The sequence below is a fragment of the Prinia subflava genome, chromosome Z, assembly GCF_021018805.1.
Source record: "Prinia subflava isolate CZ2003 ecotype Zambia chromosome Z, Cam_Psub_1.2, whole genome shotgun sequence".
In the NCBI taxonomy this organism is placed as follows: Eukaryota; Metazoa; Chordata; class Aves; order Passeriformes; family Cisticolidae; genus Prinia; species Prinia subflava.
Window position 1 is genome coordinate 9,379,680 of NC_086283.1, and position 14,174 is coordinate 9,393,853.

At 38.6% G+C, this 14,174-nt stretch overlaps 1 long non-coding RNA gene across 2 annotated transcripts; it reads right to left on the reverse strand.

Moving 5' to 3' along the window:
- Positions 1 to 1,299: 1,299 nt before the first annotated feature.
- Positions 1,300 to 14,101, reverse strand: LOC134564630 (uncharacterized). Of its 2 annotated transcripts, none has more exons than XR_010083587.1 (4): positions 12,883 to 14,101; positions 10,883 to 10,978; positions 9,516 to 9,612; positions 1,300 to 3,187 (listed from the first exon to the last, which is right to left on the reverse strand). It is a non-coding gene; the product is annotated as an uncharacterized LOC134564630 (long non-coding RNA). The 2 variants fall into 2 exon arrangements; XR_010083588.1 differs by lacking the exon at positions 1,300 to 3,187 and adding an exon at positions 7,898 to 8,341.
- Positions 14,102 to 14,174: the final 73 nt, after the last annotated feature.

The following is a 14,174-nucleotide window of genomic DNA, read 5'->3' on the forward strand; positions in this document are numbered from 1 at the left end:
GCCAGGAGAAGGAGATGGGCTGAAAAAAAGGGTGCTGGGAACTAGACTCGAAGAACCACATCACACTGCCTAATTTCTCAAGTAAATCCTCACAACAAAACTGAAAAACCTGATTTATAATGTGGAAATAATTTTCTTCTCCCCCAGAGTTGCTGTTTGTGCAGAGAAGGCCACAACAGGGACAGCCAAGTTTTCAGTTGTGCAAATAAATAAAAAAGTTTCAAATTGTCCTTTTAACAGCATGTTTCTTGTAAAACATCCAACACAGTCAGATTGTATCACTAAAACAAATATACAGTCAGGCATAAAGCCGGACGATCAGTTACCGTTCTGGTTTACCATGAACAGCAGTTCTTGTTTTGGAGCAGAGGGTACCAAAATACTCTAGCACTTGGAGACATGGTAATTAATGGCTCCTTAATAAGTACTTGGTGAAAAGCTGATGTACTGGGTGTTCCCTGTAAGTGACTGAAAGAGATATTGTTGGTGTGGCAGAAACTCAGATCTGGGTTTGTAGCTGAATTCTTTCATTAGGTTCTTGGTATCTTAGCAAATATGTTTGCCTTTGTGCCTCTACATCAATGCTAATACTCATGTGCCTTCCTAACTGTGTCTGATATGGGATGAAACGGCAATGCAAAGGCTTTGCTACCCTGCCGGTCCTTCCCCAGGGGGTTTTAGAAGTACATATTTTTTCAGTAACACACTGGCAGGAGTAGTTCTTTGCATGGTGTACATATGCTTTTAGAGTCTGGGTTGGGATGAACTTCTTAAAATGGAGTAGACTGCACTAAAAATAAACTAATGTTCCACTTACATTTGAAGGCTTTCAGATCCTGGATTCTAATGTAACTTCGTACTACGGTTACTCTCTAATTAAGGATAGCTTCTGTGGGTTAGAAAGTGTGCTATGTCTAACCCCAAAGTAAATGAGAGGTATTAGCTCTTTGCCCAGCAAATGCTGAGTAACTGTTTTCAGTCTATTTAAAAACAAAACAATCTATCTATATCTATTTGGTAACGATACTGTGAAAAAAGAGCAACTTTTCCAGAATGTACTTAGTTTTTTCATTGTAAGGGTAGACTTCATTAACTTCCATAACAAATTTTAAGTTTTATAAATGGGTCCATCAGTGTTTGACAAACTCTGTCTTGAAAGTACATCAAATATACATTGATGAAAGGCCTCCATGATTGTTATAAGTTGTGACTTTATTTTGCATAGCTAAAGACAAATATTTTAAATCTTGGCAGTTTGTCTGTGTTTAGCCTGATTTCTTTTACAGTTTTGTCCTGTATGCAGTTCTGTGTCTTTAAAGTAACTGAAGAGTAACATACTCAGGTTGTGCAGGTCAACAAATCTCATGTTTCTACTGTCTTAAACCTCGTGTAGTTTTAACATCTGTGCAAAGTACATGTACAATTTTGGAAGAGAAGTATCTATGTTGATCTATGTGAATTAGAAGGACAAAATCGTTCTGCTTTGATGAACCTTAGAACTTACAAGTAGCTGCAAATAATCTAGTGTGGTTGCAACCTAAAAAGTATAAAGGGCTTTTCCCGACAAGTGTGCCATGTCATTACAATGCCCATTCTCTATGGTAAAACCCCACCCCAAAAGATGAAACTGCAGCTTGAGGTAGGATGACAGCATCATGATATTTTTTAAAGCAGATTTTTGAATAGACTTTTATGGAAAATCAGTCTCTGGTTTGGTAGGTTACATGCATAGGTCTCCTGGGAATGTCACTGTTTAGTGTAAGGTAAATGAGCAGGAATAGCATCAGTCCAGGGGAAGGTGGTGTGCTAAAAGTAGATGAAGTTGGCTGAGAAGACATGAAGTAATTTCTCCTGATCTCTTTCCCTGATTAGGGTAACCATGCTTTGAGCATGGCTGCTAATGTGTAATTAAGAACATTAGTTTAGTAAGCTGAGATACAAAGCAATTTTAATTGACAACAATCCTTTCTTTCTAAAGTTTAGCTGAGACTTACCAATTGAAGACTGCTCTTGTGCTGATGTTTTGGAAATGTGTGATCAGGGAGAGGCAGGGAAAAGGGAAAATAACTTGCCCTTCTGCCCTGTGTGCTGCTTTCAGAGGAATTCTTGGCATTTAAACACAATGAATTGAAAACAAGCTCTGTGCAAGTGGAGTGTCTTTAGCAGATTTAAGGGAGTCCTACCTGTTGGTTTAGCACTAAAACTGTAGGGTCACAGTTATAAAACAGTGGAAGCAGAACAGTCCTTGCAATTCCTGAAGAAAGTGGAGGGATGGTATCTGATGTTGAAGGATGGAGAGGCTAGGCTTCATTTGGAGGAAAAACAGTAGGTATACTGCTTCAAACCAGATCTGAAGATGCAGCTAAACCAGACAGCATGATCTGAGCACCTCGAATAATTTAGTGTGTCATGAGCCAGAAGATGATGAAGAGCTAAGAGACATCCTCTAAATTTTCTGGTAAATATTTGTCTGTGCTTAAATTCAGATTATTTTTGCTTGTTGGTGTTCTAGTTTCTGAAAAATCACCTGCAACTGCTGGCAGTCAGCATAGTTTAGAGCAGTCGTTGCCTGTTCAAGGACAGAAGGGATTTAACACCTTTGTATCCTCTGTGTCTTTCCATGGTTTCCATGAGCTTGGCTTTCTGACTTGCAGCCAAGCCTTCCTGTCTGATAACTGCCTGCTTGCTGAGACTGCTGCCAAATGCCAGCACCTGTCAGAGCAGGACACACTGCAGGGACACGACCCCTGCTGTTGATCCACAGGGTGCTGGGATTCAGGGGCGGGGGCATGCCAAGAGGGCAGCTGTGAATCTCCTCCTCTTGGCAGGAGCTGAGCCATGTATTCTCTGATACTGTGGGTTTGCTGTAACAGGACTAAAAGGTAAATACCCTAAAGAAGCAAGTCAGTGCTTTAATCATATAGATGAAAATAAAAACGCAATATAGCCTTGAGTCTTTACTGCATGAAAGGAATTTGATTTTGTGCAACTTTACAGGAAGCAAGTATTTTTTTAAGATAACAACACACTGACTTTCTCAGGATAACTTCAGTTCAGCAGCCCACTTGATAATCCCATCTCCTGTTGAGATTTGTCTCTGAAGTTTCTCTCCTTCCTTTTGTCTTCTAACAACCCCCTGTGAGTCCCCTGTTGTCCAGATCCATGCTGGTTTGCTGTGTCTGTGCATCTGTGAGAAATGATGGAACTGATTTAGGCCTTACACAGCAGTTCTGTTGCTTTGTTATCCAAACAATTTTATTTCTCCTTACAAACCTCAGAGGAGAGAGTGAGTACCCTATCCTTGTCCAGTCCTTTCCCTCTGAGATAAGCAACAAAATCCTGGCTCTTCATAAGATAGGAAGAGGGTTCCTTTTTTTTTTTTTTTTTTTTTTTTTTTTTTTTTTTTTTTTTTTTTTTTTTGTTTGGTTTGGTTTGGTTTGGTTTGGTTTTAGTAATGCAAAGCCTTAGTTCTGTTCAGTGTTAAACACAGCAGTACTTAGTTGAATTAAAATAATGTAAGTTCTGAAGTTTCAATTCAAGAATGTGAAACAGCTTTAAAACCAGAGCAACTGTTCATTTTTAAGAGTTAAGAGGAATAAGTATTTGTGGTAGGTTTCTGGTGGAAGTTTATTTTGGATAAATCATTTGAGAGTGTTTCAGCTGTTTAACACAGCCTTTCTTGAATGTTGACAGTTGTTTTCACATACTGGAGTATGGGAATGACTTCACAGGAAACATTTATATATTTATCCCTGGAATCTTGCAGCAGGAGATGAAGATATTTCTCCTTCAGTAAGGCATTATGATCACCCCCTACCTGCTTCCAGTTTGTGTCATAGGACCTTATCCTTGCCAGGTGTTTCATAAATCAAATCCTATTGCTTCAATAAAAAGACCAAAAGGGAACTTGTGTATATGTACAACCTTTGTCAAGCAACATTAAGTCACTATTTAATGTGGGTAATGTTAGGGCAGGTGTCATTGCATTTTCCAATATTTTGATAAAGTAAAAACAGTGAGGCAACTTTCAGTGTAGAGTTCACTGGTCAGAAAACTCTGTAACAAAGTATGGAGAAGGAGCTGGAGACAAGTGGCCCAGGAACAGTTGCCCTGGAATGGCCTCTTCAGTGTCCTGTCCTTTGACTTTTATCAAAGGGATGGCTCTAAGAACCACCTATTGCTCCAACTGCGTCTTCCTCCGCCCCTTGTACTCCCAAGACAAGGAGGTTTTGTTCGAATTTCAAACACTCTCATATTACCAAGTCAAGTGAAGGACACAGAGGGGAGAGGTTTGCTTTATAAACAGTAAGAAAATACTGTGTCTGAGAAGATGGAAGCATTGAGAAGTGTTTGAGTACATAGTCAAAATATGTATTGGCTGACACTGTGACAGAACCTCTTCTCCATAAACAAAGGTATGTATACCCATCACTGAATTGCTTATTTTACTGATGTTGTTTTCAGTCAACCAAATGGCTCTAAGAAAATCCATTTTGAATTTATGCTGTGTGTTTAATAACTAAAAGATAAAGCAAGCATCATTATTCATCACAACAGAAGTTTTAGACATTTCAGTAAAAACAACCCCTAGAATGCCATAAAACATCCACAGGATGTGGCACATGTGATGTTGCATGGCACTTAAAAGGTTTAGGCCTTGGAAATCCCTAAAATGTCACATTTCCTTAAGTATGTGCAAAACCTGTGTGTGTTGTTGGGTCTTGAGTGCTGTGATATGGGATACTTTAGCAATACTGTTCAATTCCAGCAACACTGTGCTGGAAGATATACCAATACACAGAAATGAATTTGTTCTAGTGTTCTCTAGGCATCAGAGCAGAGTAAGGTAGTACCTGATGCTGAGCTTACTAGGCCTGAGCCGTAATCACCTGCACTGAGCACTGCAGGAACAAATTGGCTGGTTCTGCTCCCTTAAACTCTTCGGTTTCTGACAGGTTCTGATGTTATCAGTCTGTGTGAGATGGCTTCAGATTTCTCAAACACTGTGTAGGTGGTTAAGTCAGGACTTGGGATCTTTATGTTTCTTAGTGTCATATGTATATTGGCAATGAGAAATGCATGAAAAGATTAAAGGGCAGGAGCACGTTTGCTACCCTTTATTTAATGTTGGATTCTTTGTCAGTGTAGTTACAAATTCATCACTCCCTTCCTGGCCCCTCCCTCCCCCAATAGTTACTTGATGCTTTCCAAATACTCCCCATCCTATTCCTTCTGGGCCGTACAACAAAAAATCGTGTTTAAATGCTCTACCTCGGCTGGTCTTTGGGAGAAAATTTGTCTGACCCTCCTGGCAGTTGCCACTTGACCTGATGACAGATATTTCACTGTTGACAGATATTTCAGTGACATGGCATCTTTGCCACACATAAAATCATTTGCCTATCCTTTTATCTCACAGGTGTTAGTGATTAATGCTTTTCTTACTAAAGAGATCAGCTAAAAGTTTGGATCATTTAGGGAGGATCATCTCTTTCTGCAGTTAAATAATGTGTTGCTGGAAATAGAAGTGCTTCTCCCATGTTATTTTGAACCAATGTTTAACTTTGCTTCTTCGCTCCCAAACAATACAATTACAGCATTTCCTTAAATACTGTTATTTTCTGTTCTGAGGTGTATATACTTAAAAAAATAAAAAAATGTTGGTAAAATGCTTAACATGCCTCTCAAATTCGGAGCTAACACCTTCTGCTTCTCTTGTTTAGGCATTTAATCCTATGTACAGCCTTGCCCTTGTTGAAGTGCTTGCAGAAGACCTGCTCTGTAGAGCATCAGGGGATGATATGTATTAAGAATTTAAAAAGTGGATTCCATGCACTTGTTTGCATTTAAGTCATTGAGCTACACTATTGTAAGTTTGCCAGTCAGGACAAACTAATGCAGTTTTTCCTTCACTCACAGGTTTTGGGAAGATGAGCTCATCAAATTCAATGTTCTTGAGATTCTCAGATGGATGTTACACTTGAAATGCTTAGTGCTATTAAACTATTGCTTTCTTGGTCTTCAGTGAGGACTGGCCTGTGATTATTTGCAGGAATTAGGTGGTGAATCTTTCTTTCCTAAGGGATCATAACTAACCACCAGCAACTATGTTAGGAATCTCAACAACTCGTGGTGTTGGGCACTAGACTGATAATTGCTTACTTATGAAGCTTTCTTACTGGTTGTGGTGTGCTCTTCTGCCCTGTGGTGAAGGCAGTCACCCCCAAAATGAACCATTTCTAGGGCAGTTGCTTAAGGCCATTTTTCCCACTGGTTCTCTTACAGTTGTAAGCATTTGCTTACAAAGCTTGTCTGCTAAAAATAAGAATTACTTTTGAATAAGTTTATAATTTGTTCATGTTGGTATACTCTGACAGCTATACAAATGGGTATAGAGAGGTCACTTCTTCATCTGTAGGAACTTATTATCTGTTTCTGCAGCCTCGAGTTTAGACAATTGTGTCCACAGACTAGTTTGACAAGCTCACAAAAAAGGGAATGGGCTGACCTGAGCTTTTATGTTTCTCTTCCTTTTTAGGCTTGCTTGAGGAAACTCCTTTTGTTGGCCAAGCAAATAGAGACTGAGACTCTTAATTTTTGACATAAATTGTTTATCCTCTGTTCTCCATTCTCATAAATACTCCATCCTCTCTTGTCCTTTGCCAGAGAGATTCCATTCTGATTCATACTCAAAGAACACAAATGGACACATAGGACTGATTGTAGTGTATTTACTCTTTGAAAACCTTTCAAAATGTTAATTGTGTAAATCTTCTACAGCATTTAAGGGTTAGGATGTTTAGAATCCAGTGTGGGAACTGAGCTGTAAAGTAATTGAACACTTCTACAGCCACCTTCCTTAAGTTAATGGTATTGAACTAGTTTTCTGGTTTTTTTTTTGGGGGGTGGGGGAGGATCTTTTTCATGGGACCTACAGTTGTGAATCTGTAACCTTTTTAATCTATAACTTATTCAGGGGGTATTCTTTGTCAAGTGTTTGTACTGTGTTATCCTTTAGGCAATTTAACACTTTCCACAGTTTTCCACAACTGGTAGCAAATACACGTTGAAAGGTTGTGGTGTTTTTTGTTTATTTGGAGTTTCTTCCTCACTTTTTAAATTACTTTTTCAGGTTTCAGTCAAACACTTCCATGTTTGAGTTGTGGTAAACAAAGGTGGTGGTTCTTTAGAGGGTTTTTTTTTTAGTGCTCTGACCTGATGATATGTTAATGTACATCTTCCAAAACCTTTTTTTTTAGTGGTTTTTTTTTATTATTCATAGAACATTTTTGTTTCTGTAAACTCACAACTCCTGTAATATCAGTGCTCTGCTACATTCACGACTCCAGCCAGCCTTGGCCCTCTGTACACATTGTGTATAGACTACTCAGCAGAGCTGGCTGTACTCCTGCCTCAGCAGGTTTTAATCATGTTAGGCCTAGAAGAGAGTGCAAGGTTTTAAAGACAAAACAGTTGAATATGGTAATCTGCTGTCACGTACAAATGGTTTTCCTCAACAGCTCCCACTGCCAAGAACACCTGAAAGCACACACACATACACACATGTGCACACAGAGTAACATCCAACTCCACCACTAAATAAAACTCTTAAAAAGTGTGTGCAGTGCCAATTACAAATGGCGTTAGAAATTCTCTACGTAAGTAGCAAGTGTTCAAATCTGAAAACTGTTTAGCTAGATACACATGTAACACCTGCTTGTCAGGTATAACTATTCCCTTAACATTTTGTAACTTTGTGTACAACAGAGAGAAAGTTCAGACTTTTGTGCTTCATTTTGCTCTTGCTATTGTAGACAAATCAATTGAATAATACTGAAATGCCACTGTGCATATACACAACTTTCCTTTACTGCTAAGTGAGAATGCCAAGGGAATATATGAGGTTTGCATATCCTCTCATACTCTGCTTAACAGTGTGACGTATCTTGGAAAACAGGGCACTGTGGGTAGATGAAATAGCTGAAATATTCTACTCATTAGGAAACCTATTTGGGACAGAAAGGAAAAACTAGTGAATGAACACTGATGAGCAGCTGCTTTCTAGAAGTATTGCTTCCCTCTTCAGGTGAGGAAGCTTCACAGAGGAGCTCTTCTCCCCATAAATTCTACTGAGCTCTAGAACATGCTGTTATATAAGTTGAATTTATTTATTGATTTACACACGTAACCAAAATAAGTATTTGTCTGGTGCTTCAGTTCTAATTGCTGAAGGAAGATTTATTGTCATGATTACCATCCTGGCAGGGTTTGTTTCACTCCATTATTTTTAGCACATAAGCATCATCTCAGTTAACTCCCTGAAGTCGGATGTATCCATGACCTTTGTGAAAGGGTAGAGACCATCAAAACAATAATAATAGCTCTCTGTTTTACTGAATTGCGTATATTTTACTTTAAGGGACAAGCATTCTGAAAATCCTGGACCTATGTAAGTTATTAGTAGCTTTCAGATTCCTAAGATAACTTCTGGAAAATTTGCAGATTCCAATTATGATAACACTGAATATTATCTTTTTCTCTTCTTTATTTACTAGACTCTTCAGAACCTGGGATTCAAGTGCCAAGTGTCCTTGTACCTCTGTCTGCATACGATAAAGATTTTCCTATAAAATCTTTACCTGCTTTGTGTTAGAATATGCTAAACACCTCTCTTATTTATGTGTATTTATGCACAATCATGTTTTGTGAAATAGCACGCCATTGTGATGATGTTGCTGGTCTTGCAGCAGAATGGTACTAAATATCTTTAAAGTCAAGTTAACTTTGATTATTTGCAGATACCTGCAGTTAGGTAAAACAAGTACACTCAGGATGGAGTTGAAACTGAGATGTTCTCTGGTTTCAATAGCTCCAAAAATGACTGAACTAATACTTGATTAAAAACCATGTCTCAAATTTAAGTACTTTGTCTTTTGTGCACTATTGTTTGTATAGATTAAAACACCACAGTTTAGGTATATCCTGACTTGAAACTTGGCATGGTGACAGCACTGCAGAACTCATGCAGGCTTGGAGTAGTGTCTGCTGATTAGAACTTTTAAAAGGTCACTGTTAATTGTGTAGAAGAGAAGTGACTGAAAGACCTGATGCTCTATGCTAACCACTGCATCCCACAATAGGAAGGTTTGAACTGCAATTGTGGTTTTCCTCTGAAGTAAAATATCTTGTACCTTGTAGCTCCTTTTCTTCCCTCTAATTTTAGTGTTTGTTGAAAACTTAAGTTCAATGCAGAGCTGCCAGTCCCAGGAACTGGTAGAACACCTATTTTGTAGATGTGCTAAGAATACTGACATGAACTCAGAGCTCTGTGTTCATATTTTCAGTAAGAAATTGCTATTTCAAGCATGTTTAGCAGCTGTATCTCCAAGAAACAAAGGGAGAGACTGATGTATTGAAGGCCACTTATCTAGAAAAGTGTCTCAAACAATTGTTTTCTGGATCTGTGATGGGAGCTGGAAAGGCTGCTTCGGTCCCTCCCCAGAAATTCTACTTACTCTTTCATTGTACTGGATTGTGAAGGAAAAGCCTAGAGGAGTCCTGCAGCTGATTTGCTGCCTCACAGGGGTCATCTTGATCCCTGCAGAATCCAGCCTGTGAAAGACAACGCCAGCATATTGTGTCTCAGACGTCCTGCTGACACCACTGCGCTTATCTAATCGAACTAATATTGACAAATGGCTGCTTCTCCTTTTTTCTGGGTGAACCCTTGTTCTGTAGATACATACAATTCAGTGCAGATATGTCAATAGAATCTGAGCTTGTAGCTTTCTGTCATGAACCGACCATCCCCTGGGGTCCTCTGGTGGATTTAGAGGTCATCAGCAGGTTAAAAGGTCACTACTAGACATGTTCCCACAAAACATGTATTGTTTCATCAGTGTTATTGAAGCTTTCAAGTTGTTAAAGCTAATTTTAGAACAATAGAAGATTTAAATTTGGAAGTGTGTTTGCAAGACTTGGGGAGACTAGGCTGAAATCCTGTTAAAATTCACTTTGAATTTGTAAATGTAAAAATTCTTTCCTGTAATGGTACAGTTTAAAATAAGGTTTGAAAAAGAATTCCAAACTGTTGAAGTTCCCTTTTCTTACAAGATGAATTTAACTGATAAGAATGTGTAGTGTCTATTTTGCTTTTTTCCCCCCAAAATTGCAGAAGACCTGTATTTTTTTCCAGAAGATAACTCTTTGGTAAAGATTGTTTGAGCAAAGTGAGCAGTGTTCATCTTCATGGCAAATACTGCTCTATTTTTAAGACATCTTATTACTTCCTATCTCTCAGTGCACCTATCTAAGATGCTTTGAGTCATGACCCACAGCTGCTATAGGCTGGCTCAGCTCTCCAGGCACTTCCTACCATCCAAAGCTGTAGCCCAACAGCTTCTGGCTTTGGGAGTCAGAGGCCTGCTTACTAACTGAAAATTAGAGATGGTCCTAGGCTAAATCTTCCGACTCCAAACACGTTTAAGCTTTGACAGTAGCAATAGGGTCGAAATAATCTTGACCCTATGCTAACAAGGTAAGTACAGATAGTAATTCTGAAGTGTCAGTGGAATTTTACAAGCTTAATTTTCTAATGAGTAGCTATGAACTGAAGATAATTTCATCTGCATACCTTCATTAAAGACAATTCTTATCTTTGTGGTTGAAGATCCTTAAATATCTCTATAGCTAAAAGTGTAAACAGCGAAGGATTTAAGAGAGTTATTTTATTACAGAAGTTTTGTTTTTAAGATTTTTTTTAAACAATAATTAGTCCTCAGGAGCAAATGTATCACATTTCTTATGAGAAACAGTGTGTTTTACAGTTTCACAGAGAGACTGTAAGTGAACTGGCTAGTGTGGGTTGTAGAACAAGTAATACCTCTTGCTGGTTGAAATCTTGCTTAATGTTAACCTCTTGTAGGAGCCAAGCTTCTCATGGTAGTGAACAGCACAAAAATGGTACTGATAGTGCAGCCTAAGAAAAGAAGCAGGTTATGATTGATTTACCATAGCAGTGCCATTATACCTCTCATACTTCGAGGTCCATATCGTGCCCCACCCACTTCAAATTCACTATTAAATGATTTGAATTACAGAGTCAAACTATTTTGTGGAAATTGGGATCCCACTTTTTCTGTTGAAAGTTGTACAGTGCAAGTTAGAGGTATTTTGTACCTCAAAGTAAAGATCCTTTCTAATTCTCTAGCTTCAGAAACTTTTCTATAAGATCTATAAGAACACCTTTCCAGTGCCAGTCTGTGTACTCAAGCTTTCAAAAATGAGCCAAGGTCTGCAGTATGAATGTATACAGAGTCAGGCTTTTATATGTTAAGAATTTTAAGCCAAACAGTGTTTTTTGTTTGGCTTTGTGTTTTGGTGTGGTTGTGGTTTTTTTTTTTTTTTTTTTTTTTTTTTTTTTTTTTTTTTTTTTTTTTTTTTTTTTTTTTTGGTATTCACAGTACATTGGACTGTGTTTCTAGAGCTCTGATCTCAGAATTCCCTGTCAGTATTTGGAAGAGCATATAACTGAGGAGAACTGCAAGATTCCTGAGCTGGCAATATTGGAGTATCTACCTTAGCATACTGTTCATCTGTAATTCATGGCTGTGAGTCTCTGGAAGTTAAAGTACAGTGGCTGTGAGAATTTGAGTCTCTCTGGTCAAGTTAAAAAGGAAAAAATGGAACTGCAGGGAATTCACTCACCCCAGTAAAGAGAATTATTTAGAGAAAATATTTGAAGAAGTGTTTCAGTCTCACTTACTTGGGTACTTCCCCTAAAATATCAATTGCTATATACCATTTCATTAAAGGTGTTTAGTTACAGGATATAAGTTTTTTATCCTATTTAAATAGTTAATTCAAATAAGAGTTGAGAGGAAAAAGGTGAAAATGTTAGTACAAAGGCTGGGTGTGTCTCTTTTACCCGCCAAATTACAACATTATAATATGATTTCTATTTTCAAGTAGATCTTTTTTCGGAAGTTTGAATGAAAATAAACAGGATTCTTCTGACTTTGTGGTAAGTAAATAACAAGTATGATTACAAATCATGTTAGCTTTGATGTAATTAGCTACAGCTTCAGCAGGTTTCTTACAAGAAATCCACCTCAGAGAGCTTTTGGCCCCATGTAATGTTGGGGAAGCTGATTAATTTGTCATCTTGCCCACTGCCAGTCACCATCTGGTGCCCTGGCCCTTAGTGCTAGCTCAAATGTAATAGCAACACCTGAAACGGGTGTAAGAAAAGCAGGAACGAAACAATAGTGAATCAGGACCGTGAAGTACTGTTGGGCAATACCTGGTTTGCAGTGTACAAACAAATTGTTCTTTCAGTTTTAGAGGGAGAATTGGGCTCTGTCAGTGTTTGCTTAAGATTTATCAGACTTGACATAACAAAGATCAGACTTTCTGATTAGGTCTGTACATCACAAAAATATACACAAAAGCTGGAGATATTCTTCAAGTGCTGCGTGTACAGTTTGAAAGGTACATGACCTCTTGTCTTACTGTGCCCTTCTAGCTTTTGACAGACAGTTTAGAAACTTTGTATTTCTTTTAAATTACAGCAGTATGAATGCGTCATTCCTTGAGGAAAAAAATTTGGCTGTGTCTCAGAAATAAAGCAGGATTTTCAATCTGCCAAGGATTCCCAACAGAAAATAAGTCTTAATGGAATTATCCAGGAATTCCTTGAACTTCTGAGCATTATGCAAATATGGGCCTAAGAATGAATGCAAATGTAGTTAATTATACTAATATAAATGACATCTTATATTTATGCTAAAAAAGGAAGTCTTAAAATAATAAATTTTGAGATGAACTCTTTGGCTTCACAGAACAGAGCACTGACAGATCTTGATGCAACCTGTTTTGACTTACCTGTTACAGCCAGGTTGCAGTTACTTCCAGTTTAGCTGCTGGTCATAAGGCACTTTTCAAATCTAGACTTCTGAAATTTCAGAATGACTGCAATAATCAGCTGTTACTATAGCTCTGTTTGGAAACAAACACACAGAAGAAACTATAGGAGGTGGCAGTTTTGCTACTAACACAGCTGCTGCCCAACCAGTGTTGCAACTCTCTTAGCAGCAAGAGAATGTTGTGTTGATTTCACTGGAGGAGAGCCAAAACGCACATGCAAATAAAGAAGTGGCTAGGGTGGAGGATGTTCTGCCTGGGCTGGTGGTAGAACCAGTACAGATGGGGACATTTGGAACAACTTGTAGCTGAGCTGTGCCCAGGCTGTTTTAGCTGCCACCAACCGAGTAAGATGGAAGTGTACAAGTATATCAGTGATTTAGGCTTTAATTGAGGAACAGTGACAGGTTTTTCAGTATTAAAGTTATTGTATATATTATTGTAGCTCTCTTGATTTTCTTCCCCTCTGCCCAGTAGTAATTAGGTTATGATTTTGGCTTTTTTTTTTTCTTTTTTTTTCTTTTTTTCCTTCTTCTTCTTCTTCTTCTTCTTCTTCTAGATGCTTTGTACACTGTGGCATGGAAGTTTTTCATGAAAGATTTATCTAAATTAGTTCTGCTGCTCATGGAGTACCTCTTTAAGGATGCCTCCGTCATAGTGCTGTTACCTGGACTACTTGGCACAGACAGTTCAAAATTCTGGTTTCAGAAAATTTGGAATCTGGAACTGTGCCTCAGCTCACGTTATTCAGCATAGTTTCACAGCGATCTAAATAAGAATCTTTAAAATATGCCCGAAACTCTTTGAAAACACACTGTCTCTGCTACATGGTCATGTAAGAAATTCTGTAAAACCCAGTAACAGGATAACTTAACAGCACAGATCTTTGCTGAGCTGGGGCTGCTGTCGTGCACCAAGAGCATTTTTATCTAACCCATTTGAGCAATAGCCCCCGGGAAGACACCTGTGACCAGTCACAGTTTTCTCTGTTAAAAAGCGTACATGAAATCACATGGTTTGTTGTGCATTAATCCTGCCGAAAAAGGTAGACTAGACACAAATCCGTGTCTCAGCCCGTGGGAGAGAAGGGGCCTGAGAGAGGCCGGTTGCCTAACTGGCTGCCAACCGAAGGACTCATTCCAAGGTCCAGGAGCCTCGGCTCTGGAGATAGCGTTGGTGAGGTGTGTACTGCGGGGCCGTACCTGTGTGCTTGGCTGGACCTGGACCTTGGCCTCCGTTATCCCTTCTGCCAT